Source organism: Rhea pennata, chromosome 14 (genome assembly GCF_028389875.1).
Source record: "Rhea pennata isolate bPtePen1 chromosome 14, bPtePen1.pri, whole genome shotgun sequence".
NCBI lineage: Eukaryota > Metazoa > Chordata > Aves > Rheiformes > Rheidae > Rhea > Rhea pennata.
Window position 1 is genome coordinate 16,838,244 of NC_084676.1, and position 20,570 is coordinate 16,858,813.

General features: G+C 44.6%; 1 protein-coding gene across 1 annotated transcript in view; it reads left to right on the forward strand.

The window, feature by feature from the left end:
* The first annotated feature begins 1,024 nt into the window (after positions 1-1,024).
* Positions 1,025-20,570, forward strand: part of RASGEF1C (RasGEF domain family member 1C) — a 78,928-nt gene continuing 59,382 nt past the window's right edge. The window contains exon 1 of the mRNA XM_062587233.1: positions 1,025-1,077. The gene's annotated coding sequence lies outside the window, so the exon portion shown is untranslated. The remainder of the gene's footprint in view (positions 1,078-20,570) is intronic.

Sequence of the window (20,570 nt, forward strand, 5' to 3'; positions counted from 1 at the left end):
GGGCTTGATGCATTTTCCTCACATGCATGCATAAAATGCCCTCGCAGCTGGCTTGTATTAGGACGTCCTCACTGGCAATTTCTCTAAAGGCAAACCAGGCTGGGGAGAGTTGGAGGCCTGCACCTGGCCTGCTCGGAGGGTGAGTAGAGCAATGTAGAAGCGCAGGAGGAATGCTGGTCCTGTGGTGTCCATCCAGGACATCCTCTGTTGCTGCCTTAAAGGGTAGCTGTGCTCCTGTTCAAAAAGGTGGTTTTCCAGCAGCATTTGCAGTAACTTCTAGGCAGTATAAGGAGGTCTCACACCTCTTCTTTCCACAGGTGGCCCAGTCATTTCATTTCTTTCTAAGAACTTTTTTTTTTTTTAAATACATAAATAGACATTGCCCCTTAATTTTGCCCCGTTGTGAGCCGTGTCTCGGCCCAAGGCAGAGTTTCGATTGAAATAGCAGGTCTCCAAGTACAAAGCTGGCAGGAGCAGAGGCCCGGGGCACGTGGCAGATGCGCTGCGAGCCCGCAGCCCGGACGGGGTCCGGCTGCCGTTTCTGCCGGAGGCTCCGGGAGGGACTGCGCGGGAGCCCCGCCGGGGGGCTTCGATCAGCGCGACTGCCGAAGCCGATTACCAGGAAGAGAAAATATAATTATATTAGGGAACATCTGTACTTCATTAAGAAACCTCGCAGGGCTGGTTCACGCCCGGCCGCATTACGCGCTGCCGCTTTTACTGTCCCCCGCCCTGGCTCCGCGCCGCTGCTGCGTGGGCCGGGCCGGGCCGGGCCGGGCCGGGCGGCCGCACCTGCCCGGCGGGGGGGCGCGGGGCCCCTCCCGCCGCAGCCGGCTCCCATCCCGGGCGCGGCGGGCAGGCGGCGCTCTGCGGCCGGGCTGCGCCGGGGCGGCGCGGCGCGGCTCGGCTCGGCTCGGCTCGGCTCGGCTCGGCTCTGCCTCCTCCTCCTTCTCCTGCTCCTGCTCGGCGGCGGGCAGATGCGGCGGGGCGCCGCGGCCAGGCTCTCGCCCGCGGCGGGCTCCGGGCCCGCCGCCGCCCCCATGGACGGCAGCGGGGGCAGCAGCCGCGCGTAGCTCGGTGAGTCCCGGCGCCGCCGTGACCTTCGCGGCGGGTCCCGTCCCCGCGGGCAGCCGCACTGCCGCAGCCGCGGATGCTGCGCGCCTCCCCCCCCCCCCCTTTACTCCCTTTCTTCTTTTTTAATTAATTTTAATTTTAGTTTCTGTTCCGCCCCACGCGTGTCGGCGGAGGGGCGCTGCGCGGCCGGGGGCTGCGCGGAGCGGCCCCCCGTCCTCTCCCCATCCCTCTGTGAACCGCGGGCTGGGGGTGTGTGTGTGTGTGGGGGGGGGGTGCTGCTCCCCTCCAGGCGCTTATTTTCGGGCTGAGACTTGACCGGTATCAACCTCGGAGCTATTTTCCTTCAACTGAATTTAATTTAAACTGACTCAGCTGTTGTAGGAGAAGCTCGGGGGGGGGGGGGGGGGAAATGTTAGTTTGTGGATTGTTTACCTTGCGTTTAGGGAATCTCTCTGTGAATATTTGGTAACAATTTCTTTTCTTGAAACGGTTTGGCTGTGCTGGACTCGCCCCAGGACAGGCCGGGCTGTCAGGAGCCGAAGGAAGCGGCCGTAACAGGTGCAGCGGCCCGCGGCGGAGGCCGTGCCGGCGCCCGGGGTGCTCGCGCGCCCCGCGGCTCTGCGGGAACCGCTGCGCCCCGTTACGCGAGAGGCGCGCTCGCAGCGCGGCCGTGCCCGGCGAACCTCGTCACCGGGCCGCGGGCCGCGCTGGGGCGGCCTTAGCGCCGGGCGTCACCGAGCGACGCCTGGAGCTCGGGGCGCTGCGGCAGCTCGTGTGGGTGCTCCCCGCCGGCAGCGGTCCCTCAGCCGTGCTGTGGCGCGGCGTGAGAAGCAGAGAGATGAGGGGGGAAGAGAAACGCGGAGGAGCCGTCGTTTGCGTCTGAGCTGCGTTCTCTGGGCTTGGTGTTCGTTTAATACGGTGGCTGTGGCGTTTGGCTGTGGCGTCGGGCCGTAGTTCTGTCCCTGCCCTCTGTGCAGGGCAGAGGCGGTACGTTTTGTGTTCTTACTGAAACGTAAAACCCCAACGCGTATGTGTCATAGAAGAAATTTACTGGGAAGATACTTCACAGATCAAAAAATTGTCTTCATTTTAGTAGCTTCATAGGATCCTTATTTGGAGCCAGAATCTGGAGTGGCTGCACACTGGTGATTGACTTCACTGGAGTTATTCTGGACTTAGATCTGCAGATCAGAAAGAAATTTGAGTGGGATTGAATGGTTACTCTTAGGCTGGTATAGCACAAAACCATCCTAGCAAACCATCCCCAGATGCAGGTCCCATTGTGCGATACCTGGGCTCTCCAAAGCGGGCAACGACTGGGCTCGTGTGCTGCTTGGATCTCTCTCCTGCTTCAGCACTGGCAGATGCACCTTGCAGGTATGCAGCTTTCCAAGACTTGCCAGCGTTTTCTTGTTTTGACTGGGATAGGAGAAGGAGTGGGCCACCTGGTGTAGTGCAGGGAAGGACTGGGAGAAGGGGTGAGGATGGGGAGTGCAGTCATTTGTTACCTACTGACACTTTATAGATTGCAAGAAAGAAAAGGCAGAGCAAAGAACAAGCGAAGGGGTAGCTTAGCAGGGGGGAAGTGTCTGGCAGTGAAGGTCTGAGAAAGCCGTCCCGCTGGGAGGGCACTAGTGGAGGCAGAGAACCAGGTGAAGACAACTGGGGATGTCCAAGAGGTCCTAGCTGGTTGTCAGAGATGCTCTGAGGTTGCTTGGTTTTGGTAGTGCACCTCAGCTTGGCCTCGAAGAGAGACAGTGCTTCTGCCTGTGGGAAAACGATGGGCAAGAAAGTCACAGTTGTGTCTTCTAGGACACCTCGTTTAGCGCTCTCCAGTGGGCTTCCCCAGTAATGGGGATTGGCCAACCGATGCAAATGGGTTGAAGCAGTAGCGTACTTTTTGTTCTGTAGTACTTACAAGCCTCGGAACAGAAATGCTTCTTGCAAAGAAGGTGGAGAAATAAAGCCAGCATTTCTACTAGTGTGTTAAGAAGTTTCCTCAAACTTCTTGCAGCCTTACCCAGCAATGTAATTCCACTCCTTGTGATATTTGGTTTATGGCAGGTGAAGATAGGAATATGCTTCTGCCTAGTGTCAAACATAGCGTTTTCCATGGTTCTAATTCAGTCAGCCGATGCAGGTAATTGCCTGTGTAACCCTTTATAAGATATGACTGGTACAATCCCTTTTGGTTTATTAGAAGTGGTATATAATGTTACAATATACCACATTTCACAAGAAAGCTATTAGTTGAGGAGAAAACATTTCTATTGTACCATGAAACCAACTTTACCTAACAATGTTTAGTTGAAATGATTTAAAGTGGTATTTAATCAAATTTGGGGACAATAATGTTAAAAGGATATGGATATAATTTTAAGATCTTAGAAATAATTAGCAGCCTTATTTAGCATCTTGGCTGATCTAGACTGATAAGGGAGCGATTTGTCCTTTTCACATCGCTGGCTAACCGTGATGTTGCTGTGAGTAAGCTGGGTAATGTGTACAGATCTGTCTTAGCAATTGCGCTCTGGATAGTAGTCCTTTTAATTGCCTGAGGCTTTTTGCACCGTAAACAAGCATGTTTAACGGGGTTCTGAAAATTATCTCTGGAAGCCAATTATTTGTTTATGCTACAGATACTGATCTGGTCAGGGATACGTCTGTGCTGCAATCATGGACATAGCTTGAAGCACTTCTTGCTCTGCAGTAGCGTATCTCAGTTTTGTGCACCCTGATGCCCCAGGTATTTGCTCTTGCCATATTGAGTTCAGCTGTACAAAAGCGACATTATCTCCTTGCTGCAGTGACTGTAGGCTGGATGCACCTGTAAGGAACAGACTAAGGTGAAGTTGATGGAAGAGGAGAGACTTCTGGACACCCTCGCCAGCAACTGTAGGAAACTTGCAGCCTCAAGGCATTAGCCAGGCTGGAAGTTTAGCAGGATGTGAAAATGAGTTAGATGTTTCAGATAGCCATGATGAGACACAAGAGTGGTGTGTTTAAAATGAATGGGGCTTTAAGGGGGATGTAAAGCCTTTGGCTTAGTGTTTAAGCTGTTCTCTGATGCTAGAAAACCTGGTTGCTGGCAATGCCTGCTGCAAGGCATGTGGAGTTGGTGAGGTGCACCACTGCCCCGTCAAGGTGGCAGTGCCTGTCTACTGGGGAGGACCTGTTTTTTCCTAGTGGGCAGCAAATTACGGAATTTAATATTAGCAAAGGAATGCATAACGTTAAATTTAAATCTGTGCAGTGAGTTCCTTAGTAAACTTCATTTATTTTTTTTCTACTTTCCTTCCTGAGGGACCTTTTCTGCATGTCAAATAGTGGTTCAGTACCTTGGGTTTTTGTGTCTGTGTGTCTGTTAATAGCATTACGCTATGTTAGAAATGTTTTGTCCAAGCAAACTCACTCCAGATACTCTTCCACTTGCGTGTTTCTTTAGAGATGCAGGAACTTCACAGGTGTGTAGCATAAACCTTTCCCCTGGTGATTGGATGTTTACTTATGTCCTACAAATAACCTCAGGGAATTTGAGTTTGTTTTGGAGCTGGGGAACCCTTTTTTCCTTTACTCACTTTATAGATCCAGAGAATTTAAGCAGATGATTAACATTAAATATGTGAGTGTTCTCCCTGGACTCATTTTTCGGATCAAAGGCTAAGTGCTTGGTGTGTTGGTGGGATGGAGCCCATAACTGCTAAATGCAGGGAACTGATCTGTTACTATTCTTATCTCAAAGAGTATATGATATGAACGCTTTGGATTTATGTATGTCTATGCCAGAAATCCCTCTGCTAATTGCTGTCTTTATGCTTTTTATCTTCAAAGTTCTTACAAGCATTAACGAACCTTCACGATACTGCTGAGACATGTTGTTATCCCCATTTTCCAGAAGATGTTGAGAGAGTTTGATCTGCCTGAGACCGCTGCGGGTGATGGACAAAGTTGGGCATTCAACTTGCATCTTTTAATTCCCAACTCTGTGAGGCAGGGACAGCAGCACAGCTCTCTGGCAGCACTTGGTTAAACATTGCCATCCTTCATATTATCAGGATGCTCCTGAGATTTCTGTCTGCCAGCCTCTAGAGTTAACTCTGAGACTTCTGTATCATCTTCTGTGTCAGGCTCCAGTCCAAAGTATGGTCCGTCCGCAGGAGCGAGCAACAGCTGGTGAAGAGGAAGGGTAACCAAGAAAATTTTGTATACATCCAGGCTCTTAGTCTTGCTGCATACTGTGAGCAAGGAAGGGCTGCTGTCACAAGGCTCCTGTTACCTGAACAGTTAAAGATTAGAGAAAGGGGGATATTTTTCATCTTCTCTGTTGTAATTGCAATGATTTTTTGATCGCTCTGGTTTAAAAATGCTCAAAGTACCTTTACAATGCAGAGAAGCTGAGTCTGCGCATATAAAAACAGACATAGTAGGTGTGTATGTCCTAAGAGTTGGCAAACAAATCGGTTATTTCCAAATCCAGAGTTTGCTTCGTGTCACTTTTGGCTCTGACTTCATTTTGTTTTTGTTTTTCCCCCCACTGCCTGCTTTTGTTTTGCTTCCTTTCCTGAAGTTCCAAGAATTTCCCCAAAGGCAATGGGTAGACTTCAAAAGCGAGAGAACATGCTTTGCGCTGACCTTGCCCCTCAGCACGCTGCACGTCCGCAGGGGCGCAGATGGAGAGGCTGGCGGCCACCTGCCCGCCCTTCATCAGTAAGGCACTTGGGGGCCCTCGGTAGATGCTGGGAAGCCACAGGGCCCAGACGGGCTTCTCTGTGTTAGAGTCAAGAGTGGTGACGAAAGCAAGCCTCTAGGTGCTTTGAACTTTTCCTTTGGGAAATGCTGATTCATCAAAATCCTGTGTCTGGTCATTCCTATGCCTAGGAAGTACCATATATGGAAAGTGATAATTTGAAATATTTGGGGGGGATGGGGGCTTATAATGTTTCATTCAACAAAAATTCAGTTACATCTAACTTCCATTATAAAAGCAAAAATTACTTTGAAATTCTGGTGTTTCCTGCAGGATAGACATCTCGCGCACCTGCATACACAAGCATGTGAAAGAGGGAGATGAGGTCTAATTCTGAATTTACTTTCACTACCTGCTTTGTGAATAAATGGCAATCATCCTCAGCTTTTGCGTGTATGTAACAGCCTTTTCCCTCTTTCCTTTTATCCTTCATAGGGAATCTGTGTTCTTCTAAGCTCACGTTCCCTTCCACAAATGACCCATCAGCCTTCATCATTGCCTGTTAGATCAGAAGCTCAATTAGTTAATAGAACTGCTGTTCCTCCTTTTTGTCCCTACTACAGATAAGCTCATGGCATCTATGGACAGACTTGTTAGTCATTAATATTCTTTGTATTCTTCCTCTCTGGCTTCAAAAAAGAAGCTCTTTCATCTTTTGCCTTGCTTTGTTTTTTAGGAGCAAAAGCCAATTTTGACTGGAGGGGGAAAAAATTTTTCTCTGTAGCTTTCTTATATAACTTCCGAAGGGTCTCCCCTGCTGACTTTGTGCTTTCACAGTAGGCAAACATTGACTTTGTTTCCCTGTTTGATACAGAGAATATAGCTGATTTCTTTTCTTGACCTTTTTCATTATGCCTGAGCAGCTTGACAGGATTAATTAGCAGATACTGTCTGTTTCTCTGAAATTCTGATTCTTTGTACCATTTCTCTATGTCTTTGCTTATTGTATGTAAAGTCCAATTGGCCTAAAGGGAAATAAGCTGGTATCTAAATTTAGAAAAACTTTGAAGTGTTTCCATGGTTTGGAGCCTAGATGATTATTGTGATTGGTCTGTGGATTCTTGGTCTTTCCTTTAAAAGAATTCAAAATGCAGATATCAAGGAATGTGTTTTAATGCTGTGTACCTCAGATGAAATGTGCATGGACAAGTCTGGTAATAAAATGTTCCTTATTGGGAAGGGTTTTCTGTTCACCACAAAATGCTAACTAGTTGTAAAAGGTCAAATCTGGAGCTTTGCTAATCTGCAGTGCCATCAAAAAGGAAGGTAGGTACATAAATATAGCATTTGATCTACATACTTGTATGGAATCTCACAGTTTCTCTTCATAGAGCAGGACCAAAAGCAAAAAAGCCTGGGCTATGTGTTTTTCTCTCAGTATAAATGTTACTTGAGATTCACTAAATGCTTTTTTGGATGTGCCAGTTGTTCATATCCATGCTGATCATGTTCCCTTGCTCCTAGCTCTGATGCAATGTGTATTGGAGTGTGATCATTAAGTGTGATTACTGCATTTTTGACCTATTTAAGTCTCTGGCTGTGAAATTCCAATGATGCTAGTTTAAGCTATAAAACAGATTAATAATGTGCCATCATTTACATATTTCATGGCTCATTTCCTGATTACAGTGATTTAGAACCTATATTCTGTTTCAGTGCATGTGTATAAACATCATATAGCGTGCACAATCTGGTCACTGTGGCTTGTGGCTTGCATTCCAGAGAATTTATCTTCTGCAGATCAAAGCAGATGTAAGAGAAAGCCACGAGTGCAAGAAGCTATAATGTTTCACATTGCAGGCAAAAAGACCTGATGCTTCCTCCTGAGCTCCTGCCTCACAGAGAGTGTAGGAATGAGGGTATGGAGGGATACAGAAGTTTTTCTGATGGGCAGGAGATCAGGCAAAGAGCATCTTTGCACAACCCCTTGTTCTGTTGTGTTAGTTGCTCCCCTGTGTTCCTTGCTGGCCCTGGAGAAAATACTCCCTGAAAGCTTCAAGGCTCCCTTGTCTCAGTGGCAGTCCTTGGATTGCTCTCAGCAGACTTTTACAGAAAGGGAAATATAACTAAGATGCTACATGTGCTTGGTGAGTTTGTATAGAGTAAAGACAACTGTTGAGATCTGGTGTCTTTTCAATCCCTTCATTCAAACCTGTCCTCTTATTTGTGGATGTGAAGCTCTGCAGAGCTTCCTTATCCACATGCGTTGAAGGAAGTCTGAGGTTAAAGTTACATGGGTCACCTATGATTTGATTGTTAGGATGACACAGTATGAACTAATTTACCAGGATTACCGATTCAACTGCAAACAGTGGATCCATTAGAAAAATTCAATTTGAAAGACCAAGAGTATATGGAAGTGTTGTATAAATTGTCCTACGGCCCAGTCATTGCATGAGACCTGAATCAGTGAAGCACTTCTGTGCACACTTCAGTCAAGTCCACTCCTGGATGATATGTAAAGAAGTCACTAAACTTCATAGGATTCAGTTACATGTTCAAAACTGCACCTAGAGATTTCTCCCTGATCATGGGGTTTGCTTAAAGCTGAGTGTATATTGACCTGTTTTGGTATTACGCTTCGAAGTGGCTGACCCTACAGTTGCTGCATTTGTGGTTCAGGCTTTTGTGTCTTTAGAATGCAGAGTCCCTGGTGTTTGGGGGGTGGAGGGGGGTGAAGCCTCCAATGCCTTTGTGTGGGCTATTCGCTAATAGTTTGTGCTTTTTTTTTTTTTTTTTTTTTTTTTTTAACTAAGGTAGTGGCTTGTTCTTGTTTCCCTTTCTGCTACCCAAAACACTGGAGTTGCTGCAAGTCCCCCAGTTCTAATTCTTTGAGATGCTTGAGGAGCTTTTACACAACACCTTTTTTGCTGTTAATTTGGGCTATTGAAACCTGTGGGTTCTTTTCATTTTCAAAGATCAGGGATTAAAAAAAAAAGAATAGCAGTTAGCAGATAACAACAAAACAAAGTAAAAGATAGGATGTTAACTGAGCTTCTTGAATCATTGACTCATTCTTTTTTGTCATGGCAGGTGATCACAGAGACCTGATCTGACAGAATCGGATAGTTCTGTGCTGAAATTAAAACAAACAAAACCACGCCAAAACAAAAGTCAGGTGTGTCTCGCTTTTAAAATCTGTCACTGTCTCAGTCGCATCAAACTGCAACCAAGTCAGGAAGCAAGCAAGGTTTGAAAGCTCAGGGCTTGGATGCTCTTCACTTTCCCCTCTTTAAAAGGCATTGTTAGAACAAATTGACAAGTATATTAAACCTGTGATCGTCTAGATATTTTAAATACCTGAATAATTTGGGGCATATAAGCAGTCCTTCAGAAGTGAGTAGGCACAATATCTGAGCCTAAGCATTTGCAGGTTAAGGCCACGGGCTGTTAGCTATTTGAGCAAAGGATTTTTTTCTTACTGTCCCATAGAGTACTTGGCTTTTTGGTCCTCCATATTCTCTCAGATGTGGGCATTCTCCTTTGTGAGATTCACAATGGTTTTTATGTAAGTTTGGGATGCAGGCTGAAAGCAGGATTCAGAGTACAGCGAGGTACAATGTGATACATCTTTCTCCTTTAGTACATGTAGGAGGCCTTAAACCTAGCTGAACCACTCATGCCTTGTGTACACAATATGAGAAAGGTGAGAAGTAGGCAGTGGGCCATGAAGCTTGTCTCAAGGAGCGGTGTCCTCAGCACCCTTCTGCCTCCCCATGGAGAGGGAGGGCAGCTGGGCAAATCATACCACCCATCTCTGCATAGCACTGGAGGACAAGGTCAGCAGCCTCTGGGCTGCTGCACCAAGGCCTGGAGGAAAGACTTTTCCTTTTGGGATTACCAACATAAGCCTTATATCCTCATTGTGTATGTCAGGATTTGTTCTTTTGTTCTCAGTGTATGCATGTGGTAAACAGCATTTCAGCTGTTCTCTATGTCGATGTTCTTGCTTTAAAACACCCAGAATACAAACTTAGTTATGGCTAAGAGCCAGTGCAATTCATTAGATGCTAGAGAGATCCCGTTGGATCCTGCTGTTTGTCTCTTGGATGAGAAGTTGGTCATGAGGCTGGCTAAGATCTGTTAGAAGATACCAATTAAGTAGTGTACACAACTAGGAGGATGACAGCTTGTCATGTGCGGGCATCTTATTTCTTATCACTGCTTGATAAATTAGAAATGCACCGAACACCTGCAAAGCATTTCATTCATAAGCTGCCATGCCACAGTGTGCATTTTGAAATTGCTATTTCTGGATTTGTTTTTGTTTTCTAGGATAATTTTTTTTAACAGATGCTAAGCGTTTTTCAAAAATAAATTGAGCACATGAGAATTATGCAGCCATTAGTGATCCCACTAATGAAAAGAACTTAAGTGTTTGTTTTTCTTCCATTCCGTAGATATCCTTCTGCACAACAAATGCTTTTGTTCTTTTTGACACAGTTATTAGTTGTTACTAGGTCATTTCAGGAAGAACACTCATTGTGAATTGGTGTGCTGTGGGGCTCAGAAGACATGCCATGGTTTCATGTAGACTAGCACACATTCAAGAGTAGAGATGGTTAGGAAAATGTCTGACAGAGGTCTATGTAAACAAGGTTTGTTACAAAGAAGTGTCATGGCTTTATTCATGTGCCCCTCTCTTCTAGGGAATAGCAGGGTTCATAACAGCTGTCCATTTTGTGTATTAAAGCAAGTAACTTCCTAGTGGAACCACAAATGACAGTAGTATTATGATTAAAGGGCCATCAGCACTGATGACAAACCCAGCATAAAACACAAATTGGTGCAGTGGTTAGGAGAATGTGCCCATTCAATATGCAGGTTAAGTTGGTCTATTACTGTGAAATGGAAAGAAGCATGAAATATCTGATATAAGTGTGGGTTGGGTTCTCCTGTTGCTTTATGTCTCTGGAGCTGCCCTGACATCACCAGGGTTACTTCTGAATTATGCCCAAATGAATGAGAAGTGGGTTTCTACTTTCATTACCTTTTCTGATTTCAAAGCAGCAGTGTGAAATTCACTGTTGTAGCCCTAGATTTGGAATTTTCATAATAGAGAAGATGCTTACTTACTTAAGTTGCTTACTGATGCTTATTGATTAATTGATCTGGATGTTATATTTTTCCTGATCAGACGGTAACAGCTACAACCTTATTTGACTCCCATTAAAGAAAATAGGAGTCTTTCCTTTCTTGTTAATGGAAATTGCAGTGGACCATTAAAGGCCAATTTCAGCAGAGATATTGGCAAAAACTAAGACTTGATTCAAAGCATTTTGCAGTCAATAAATCAACAAATGCTACCTATGCAACAGCAGATCTGGTGGAGGTTTGAGTATCTCAGAGACTGAGAAAGCTTGAGTATTCCTTTCTGAAACCTGTTAAAATGAGAGAAATCCAGTGACTCATTCATGTCCATTCAAGTTGCTCAAAATTTGTGTTTTTCACTGAGAGCAGAATGTGGCATTTTGTGCTCGAGTATGTGAAACTTCTCCCCGTGGAATATAAGCAGCATGTTGAGTGTTTGTGTATTAAAGCTGTGTTCAGACAACCACTGGAGCTGCACTTCCAAACTACTTCAAACCACTTTCTAATAGTTGCTATTAGTGATAATAGGCTTTAACTTTTGTATGCTTTTATGAGCGTGAAGTTTGTTGTTTCTCTGTTGCCTCTCCTGCTAGCATGATTCTTCTCTTTTTTTAAACTATGTCCAAATATCTCAGTGATATGCTGTGAAAAGAAAAGCCTACTGTGTAAGGCTGTGTGTATGGGTATTTCAGTAAATAGCACAAGGGATCTGAGGTTCTGTCTTGAGAATACCTTTAATTATGACGTTTTGATGAGATCCCTTTAAAAAAAAGTCTTATGGCAAGTGATTTCAATGAGCGTGTGTAGAGAGGAGTATGTGAAGTGCTTGAAATGGCCAGGACTGAGAAGATGCATGACAACTGCTTTGTGTAAACTGATCTGGGTTTTGAGGAACAAATGGTACATAGAGATGACAAATGGAGCAACGTAGGTACAGCTGGGTTGTGTGGGCTGTCCAATAGTGGAAGTACTGCTGGGCAGCTTGATGTCAGGCTTCTGCGGTGCTAGGAGTAATAAAAATGCATTTGCTCTCAGCAGCCAGTGAGCTTATGAAAGGATTTTGCATGCTGGTCAATATAAACAATTTCCTGTTAGGTTTGAGCTTTCTTATAAATTAATGATATAATTCTCATTGATTTAATTAAATCAGGTTCCAGGTTCTTGGCTTGCACAATTTTCTAGTGGTAGCTTTATAGCTAGAAATTTTTCAGGCGAATAGATGCCTTCTATTTTCTCTTTTGTTGGGAGAAGTGTCTGGTAATAATTAATGCATTTATCAAGGCATCCTTCCATGTTAGAGATATGCTGTTATCCACTTTTGACAGACAGGAAACAGAGGGACAGTGAGATTATGGGACTTGTCTAGAGGCCACTCTGATGAAGCAGAGCACAGAATTGGCTGCTGGTACCCTAAAATCCAGCCTGGTCCCTTGATTCTTGGACTGTTCTTCCTCTACATTTCCTTGGGAGGGCAAACAAATACTGCACAAATCTGGCACTATCTCTTGCCTTAGATCCCTAAAGGCAAACCGCAGAAGGGAGAGTGACAGTCCTGTCCCATCAGCACCTTGGAGCAACGTGTCCCACAGAGCAGAGGGGGAAGCAGAGGCAGTTTCCTTCTAAAAGGAAAAGGAGACCTCCTTCCAGTATGTTTTGTCACGATCACTGCAGAAATCCTCCTTGAATTTAGAGCTTCCTCCATAGCTATTGTAAAGGCTTGGGAAAACCAGCAAGCACATGCATAGAAATGATTTCCCAGCATCCGAGTAAAAAGAACAGTTGGATACCCAGTGTTTGCTCTTTTCAAGGTGTGGTTTGCACAGTGTCTGGGTAGCCTTGGGAGCTTTCACTGATGTCATTTGGAGAAGTGCATCTGGACTCAAGGCAAGAACAAGCCAAAGGTTTTTCAGAGGGATGAAGAGAGGAACCAAAATGAAAATTGTAGACAAAACAGCAAGACTTGACAGTTTCAAACTAGCAGATCTTGTTCTTACGTTGCCTCCCAAGGAAAAGGTGTTTGGGACAGTGTCACTCAGGCCTTTCAGATGGCTCTGGCTGATGTCCACAAGGTGCTCCTGTGCTGATAAGGGGGACTAAGCCTTTTTCGTCCACGTTACTCCAGATAGCTCCTGATTTCCAGATGCCAGAGCTGTGCAAACTGATACTGCACCTGCCTGGCTGATTCAGCGGGGAAAGAATCCCCTTCCAGAGCTCAGGGCCAAAGCCCCGGTCAGCAGAGCTGCTCTGGGATGTGCTGGAACCCTTGCCTAAGTGTATTAGGAAATTAAAGATTGCTTATTTCCTTTCTGGGCCTGCAAGGTGAACGTTATGGGTCCAAGACACAACTTGGTTTCCCGTATTGTCTTTGCAAAAAGAGTCAATGAGGCTGAGATGCTTGCTTGCTTGTTTATTTATTTATTTTTTTACTAGTAGGCCAGCTTAAAAACCCCACAATTGACTGCTACCTTGATACACAGAAGACTCTGGGATGCAGAAAAATAAACAGGCAGAGGTTTGACATTTTCATTGTCTAATGTACTGATGTCTTCAGTCTTGTTCCAGTGTTACTTCTCTGTAAGGATCTGCCGTCCTGGTTCTATGTGCAGAGTTCATACCTCTGTTTCCTTTGAGTGGCTTTTTCCAGTTGTCCTGAGATGAGGATTGCCCCAAAGAAAGGCGGGCGAACACAGGAAGGCCACTAATTCTTGAGACTGTGTTGTGCCATAAAAATCTTTTGCTTTATTGCGGTCTGAAGCTCAGCTATAAAACAGAAGCATCTCAAGTGAGTTTGTTGATGCTTTAAATTCCAGACCAGTTGATCCTGCTGGGAGCAGACTCGTGATTTTGTTTTTGTTTATGCTGGTGCTCCAGCTTCTCTGAGCTGGGGACACCAGCTCGACTCAAATGCTGACAGTCTCCAGACCCCTCCCAGAATTCCCCCCAGGAGCATACTTTGTGTGTTGTGCTCTGTATGGTGCCCACACAGTACCTGCATCAAACCTGTTCAGACCCTTGTGGCCGTGTTCTGTTCCTACTTTACTTCCACAGCAGTGGCAGGTCGTCTTCCCAAAGTGCTGGCCATATGCTTCCACTGGGGTTCTTCCCAGACTGGTAGAAAAAGACCAAAAAGGCCACAGTTGGTAGAATTGTACCTGAAATTTGCATTTTGCAATACCAAAAGAAGCTGGATGGGACACCAGAGCCTGAAACGTATCAGCGCTCATGAAATTCATGTGCGAGGAAACCCACTACGGAAACAGCATGGGTCACTGTGACACAGGTCAGAGAGGGGGGCATGTATGTGTTAAGAGTCAGGAGATGTTCCTCTGGCATGTCTACTGCCTCTTACCGATGCTGCCAGAATAGTGGAGAGGCTGCCAGTGTAACATTTTAAGAGTGCTTGTATAGATGCTTACATCAATTTAGCCCCAGTTCAGACCGGTATGTAAGCAATGACATTGGAAGCCCTTCAGTGATATATGGCGGAGAGTGGACCAGACTCTACCAGCCATGGGAATTGGAATACCAGCATTGCAAGTTTGTATTTGTTTATCTTCCAGCTGTGGAACGGCATTGATTTTTGTTTACACAAGACTGAGTAGGGTTTTTGATTCTATGAGCGCTTAAAACATTGAAAAGATGGTCTCTAGCACAGTAAAAAAAGACTTTGGTTCGGTATTAGCAGCAAAGAGATCTTTTTGCAAGAAGTGAGATAAAATGTTTTTAGATGTGCAAACAGACTTTTGCCTGAAATATTATAAAGAAAAAGGTAGAATACCAGAAAATGAACGTATATGAAAAAGAATACTTTGTAATATGACTAAGTATTCACCCTGGCTTTTCCTTCAAAGGATGCTGTCGCTGTCTGAGAGCAAAGCACAAGTGCAAAGATGTAAGATTTTCGTGTCTTGTTATATGCTTGGACTGGGGCCACTGAAGTGATCCCCATCATGGGCACTGCATGGAGAGCAGGTGCTGGTCTCTTGGCTTATCAGCTCGTGAGATGATATGTGCTAATATTACAAGATTCTGATTTTTTTTTTCTACTTGAGTTTGTACATGTGTGTTAGCCTTCCTCTGTTGATAAACTAGGAATTATTGCTGCATTCCATTTAATTTTTTGGCAGTTCTTAAAACCATGACAGCTTTCCCCCCCCCCCCCCAAATTAATAAAATGGCAATTGGGAAGATTAATTAGATCAGACTTCTAAAATCTTACTGCTTCCTGGACCTGACTTTAGCTGACTTTAGATGCTGTTCACGTAAGTCACCGTTTCAACAAAAGGGTGGTTTACCTTTTCCAAGAAAAATTAGTGGTATAAATATTCTCCATATAGTGCTACTGGATTGCATTAGTGAAATATGTCAGCGTTTGTGGTATGTGTAGCCCTGCGTTTTATGATGCTGCTTGAAAAATGTGAGACGTTTGTGTGAGTTATATGAGAATGGTGACAAGACTATATAAAACAGGTATTCTCTAAAGAGAGCGTATTCAGGGATGTGATAGAAAGAGAAAAGCACGTATGACCAAGCACTGAGCGCTAGGGCAGAAGGCTTCAGCCCATGCCACTGTGGGGCTTTGCAGGTTACTGAATTCTTCTTCCAGCGTCTGCTGTGCCTCTACCAGGACTGAGCGCTTACAACGACCAAGGAGATGGCCACAAATATCTTTTCTGTGTCACTTTCAGAAACTTGAAAGCAGGTTTTTCAAGAGCACTGATATGACTGCTTTGTAGTACTGAGGCTGTCTGCATGCAGCCATGGCTTACTACTGAGCTCAGTACCAGAAATGTAGACACAGAAGAATCCAGGAACAGTCTTTGTTGACGTTTAAAAGACTTAAATTTTCACCTAACAGTGTTCAGCAGAGTGGAGTGGATCACATCTGGTGTCTCACACACAGGAATGAAGCAGTTTGCACTGGCGAGCAGACCAACGTCTTTTTTAGAAAGAGAAGAGCAAGGATGGTGGTGAGAAAGCTGAGTTTAGATTTGGATCATGAGACTGTGCCTTAGGCAGCTGAAGAGGTTACCGCAGCCTCCCTTTCCTCCAGAACAACTGCGCTCCTCTTTCCTCACCCAGTGCAAGAATGGGGAAATGCGACAGTTAAGAACAAGGAAGAAGCAGCTTCTTCCTGCAATGTTTTATGATTGTATCTGGTCCCTGAGCCTTCACTGTGTTATCTCCCTAAACTGTGTGTCTGGCAATTTTGCTTTAGTGTAGTTGAACATATTGCCGTCCTGAGTTGCAGAAGAAAAGCACGTGCTTGCAAGCCTGCCGCAGAATTACCCGGAGGATTTAGAGTAAATCTTGTGCTGTGACAGGCTTGCCCAGTGCAATGCTTCCCTTTTGCGCAGCTCTTCCTCGGAGTGAGCTGTTATCGGGAGGAGCTGCTGTATGCAAATTCAACGATTGTTTATCTTTCCAGCGGTTTTTATTTTAATTATTCAAAGCGATTATGTTTTCTCAGTTCTAGGTTCTGGACCTGAAGATGCCCCCTCTTGGGGCTAGGAGTATTGGTGTATTTCGTGGTGTCTGTAGATACAGCATTCGCAAAACTGTCGGAGATGGGATTGATAAAACCCATGTGCTGATGATTGTTACTGCAGACAGTAACACAAAGTCGGGGGCTTCCTTGTTAGTGAATATTGAACTTCTCCTGTCTAACAACAAGTTGTGTCATGCTCTGCAAATGAACAGCTTTGTGCCAGGCTGGGTTGTAGATGTGAGGACTGCTTTCTAATTCATTCATTCATGTCTGCATGATGAGTATCCTGTGAACAGGGCTCTGCTGGTCACTCAACAGTTGGTGTTATGCCATATGATTATTTCTTTCGACATCTTGTGTTTAGTTCTGATTATTTTCCCCTTGAAAGCTGAGAGTTTTAACTCAGTGTTGGAAGCTTTTCTCTAGCTGCCCACGTTGCATTTTGTGTATGTCGATCTCCTCCTTTGCAAAGAATTGATGTAATAAATTCATGCACACTGTAATCCTTAAATTCAACTCTGTCTGTGGCATGAATTCCAAAGGGCACAAATGTCTCAAACATTGTGACTGTTGCCTGAAATGGTAATTTTAATGCACAGAGGATCAGCTTCTGATTTATTTTTATTAATGCTGGTGAAAATTGCTATGATGTTTCAAGTAGGGCGTAAAACAAATATCTCTAATCTCATTCAATGAGAAATGTTAACTCCAATTTTATATTTATTTTCTCTCCCAAACCACAGTAAAATGCTTGGTATGTGACTTAAGTGTCTATTCTATCATGTTTGTGTGGGAAAGATTCTCTTATTTTTCCCTCTTCAGCTAGGAAAAGTATTTTCTTTTCTGTAGTACTTTACACAACACAGAACTTTGAGTTTCTTTGATCAAGAAAATTCTGAGTTTTTGACCAGAACCCAGAAATATGTGTTTATCTCAATGGACAAAGGCCCATTAGGAAATGCCTTCCCAAACAGAACACCGCAGCTGACTTTCATTTAAAAAACACTGAGATTGAGAAATTAGAGATTTTTTTTTTTCCAGAAAGTGTACCTGGGCTGTGGGGCTTGTGGAAGGGTCTACTCTTATCTTCTACTTGCAGCCTACAGAGGAGGACTAAGAGGACATTATAGAAACGCAAGTAGCTTCTTGGAGGGCTGACTGTAGATCAAGTTTTTGGGGAATATTCAGGGGCTGAAGTCTTCCTGTTGTTTTTCCCAGCTGTTATGATGTGAGCTGAGCGGAGGAGAAGGCTCTTGTGGACTTTCAGCCCTGTTGTGTCTATGCCAGGTTCGTTTGCTGCCCAGCGCTCTGCAAGCTGCCCGCGGCCCCACCACAGGGCAGCTGGCTGCGTGAAACCAGGCACGGACGTGAAAGGCAGTGCTCTGGCACTGCTGTCGTCTTAGGGTGACGTGTTGGGGCGATTGGGGTATGATGAGTTGCAACCGCTTCTGCTGTAAAATGCCTTTCTTGTGTCCCGTTGCCGTACAGCCCTGGTCATCCTGTTAACACGTGCAAAATCTGTGTTGACATCTAGTACTGGCCATGCCAAACAAATTGCTGAGGATACAGTGAAGATTCTGATACTGGGGCTCAGCAGGCCTGCTCTGAACTACTAAAAATAAGCATGCATAAATGGCGTTGTGAAAAAATTGTACTAAGTTTTTTTTTTTTTTTTTTTTCTCCCTTCCATGGATACTTTAACACCAAAAAGAAAAAATAAGCAAGCCAGGACTTAGTATCTACACATGAAAAGATTAACACATGGTTCTGTAACGTAGGCCTGTGTTTCTGATCACTATGTAGTGAGAAACCTGTTGTAAAGGCATTGGACAACACTGCTGTTTCAGTATGGTTAATTGATAGGAAAATGGTAAAAGGCTTTAGAAAGAATCTCAAAGGACTTTTGTATGTCTTACTCTATTAACAGGACATGTGCATTTATGTACGTGCATGCATTTGTATAACAGTGCAAAACATCTGAATTGGAAATCGCTGGTACAGAAGGACAGTTAAGATTTAGAATGGATTTAATTCAAATTGCTGTAGGTAAAAGTCAGGGTCTTAAACTGTAAAAGAGATGTACTGGGAGGCCTTCACTTCTGTATCAATATATTGATTACACTGAAGATGGAGTGTTTGCATAATTGGACCTTCTGGTCAGAAAAGAAAACGTATTTGGGGGAATGGGAAAAATTAGTGAAAGTACTGTAAGAAATAAGTGTTAACAGTTCTTTCTGAGGATGTTGAGAGCTCTTCTGAGTTTTGCTCTATATTCCAGTAAGCTGGGGACAGTCTTCCACATAGGAACACCCTTGCAGGTTGGAGACACCAATGTGGTCTAAGACGCTGCAGGTATAAGGAAAGTCATGACTCAGAAATATTTCTAATGGCATGGAATTTGCAGTGATAACATGGCACTTCTGCTGTGAATAATTTGCCATCATGCAAGTCAAGAGTTTGGCATCCCAGGGAGTTGTCTTTGGCCTGTTTGCAAGGAGGGCTCAGAGATACAGTCCTTAGGAGGCAATGATGATGCTTATTATTCCAGAGGATAACTCAGGTAGTATTTCTGTGTCAGGAATCTACTAAGGATTATTAACTGTTGGCCCAGGGAATGGATACCTGTTTGCTTGTTGGCAAGACAATGTCCACTCCTGTGAGTAACAGGCTTAGGAGCCTGAGGGAGCATCACTCGCTCTGGGTTGACATCTCACAGAGTTTAGGGTGTTGGGCTCTGGGAAACTGTCCCCAGCTGGGGGAAGCTGCCATGTCTGTCTCGTCCTCCAGTGTAAAGTGGGAGCATGTGTCCCATGCGTGATCTCCACCGTTACCTTGCGCCATGCTGATAACAGTCCAGGTCAGCCCACGGTGCTGTGGATGCTCGCTCCATCCAGGTCAGCCCACGGTGCTGTGGATGCTCGCTCCATCCAGTTTGTACTCTGCAATGTCTGATGCCCAAATGCTTAAGCTAACTCTGCACAGACCCACTCAGATCATAGCTTTCTGTTTAAATAAAAATATTTAAGCCTGTACTGAGACAGGCTGAGAGACGTGATGTCTGTCTGGTGTAGTGCCGGGTACAGTGCCAGTTGGTGACTATGCTATAGAGCATACACATACCCAAGGGTCTTATATTCACAAGAGGCAGCTCATCCTGCTGTCTCCTGAGCTTTTGTATAAACCAACAGGCCCAGCTATGGTGTTTTCTTTGGCTACTAGAAGCTTAATCTTTTGCTTTTAAGAGATGTCTGTATATTTAAGGGTTGCTTAGTCTCTACTTGGAAAACATACTGCTTGTATTCCTGGATGAAGATAGTCCTGGAATACTTATTTTAGTATGAACACTCCAGTGGACAATCTTTTATTCCAGAATAATAGGCCTTTCTCCAGTCTAACACAGTGTACTTTCCAAGTGGAAGTCTGCAGCTTGTTGCGCAGGAAATGCACTCTCTTACAAAATCTCATTAATTAACTGGCACCTATTTAAGGGAATTCTTCCTCTGTCTTGTAGTGTTTAAAACATTATCTATTATGAGAAATTCTTTTTCTTTCTTTTTCTTTTTTTATCTTTGATTTTCACAACTAATCCATTTTGGATATTGCAAGTGATTTTTCTTTTTCTGTTCCTGCTTCTCCTTGATATGAAAGGGGACCTCAGCTTTAAGAATTACAGTTTAAGCTGTGAAGAACGGTGTGGCAGATCTGTGCTTGCTGCCAGGAAGCTGCTCCTGTGCTCAGGATGCTTCGTCTCTGCTGTTTGATGCAATTTTCTACGTGATAGAAAACTAAAGTAGCTTTTTTTTTTTTTTTTTTTTTTTTTTTTTTCCTGCTCTGTGTAGCCCCTGCGACTTCTGGGCGGCGCAATATTAATCTTCTGGCTGCCAGTCTACAGAGCTCTTGCCCAAACTAGAGACACGCCTGCACTGCACCAGCTGTATCAGATAAAACCCGTCGCCTTTCCTCAGCAGGCTTTATTGATATAACCATGCAAATGTTTCTACTCTGCCACCTCATCTTTGCTCCTTGCTTTGCTGCACTCTGTCATTTCCAGGTCACTTCCCTTGCCTTTGTCAGCACGTTTCGCATTGCTTCGTGTAGGCGCTGCCATCAGGAGCACCGTCATGCATACCAAATGCGTGTTTGGGACCGCAGCATGAAGTGGCCCATCCA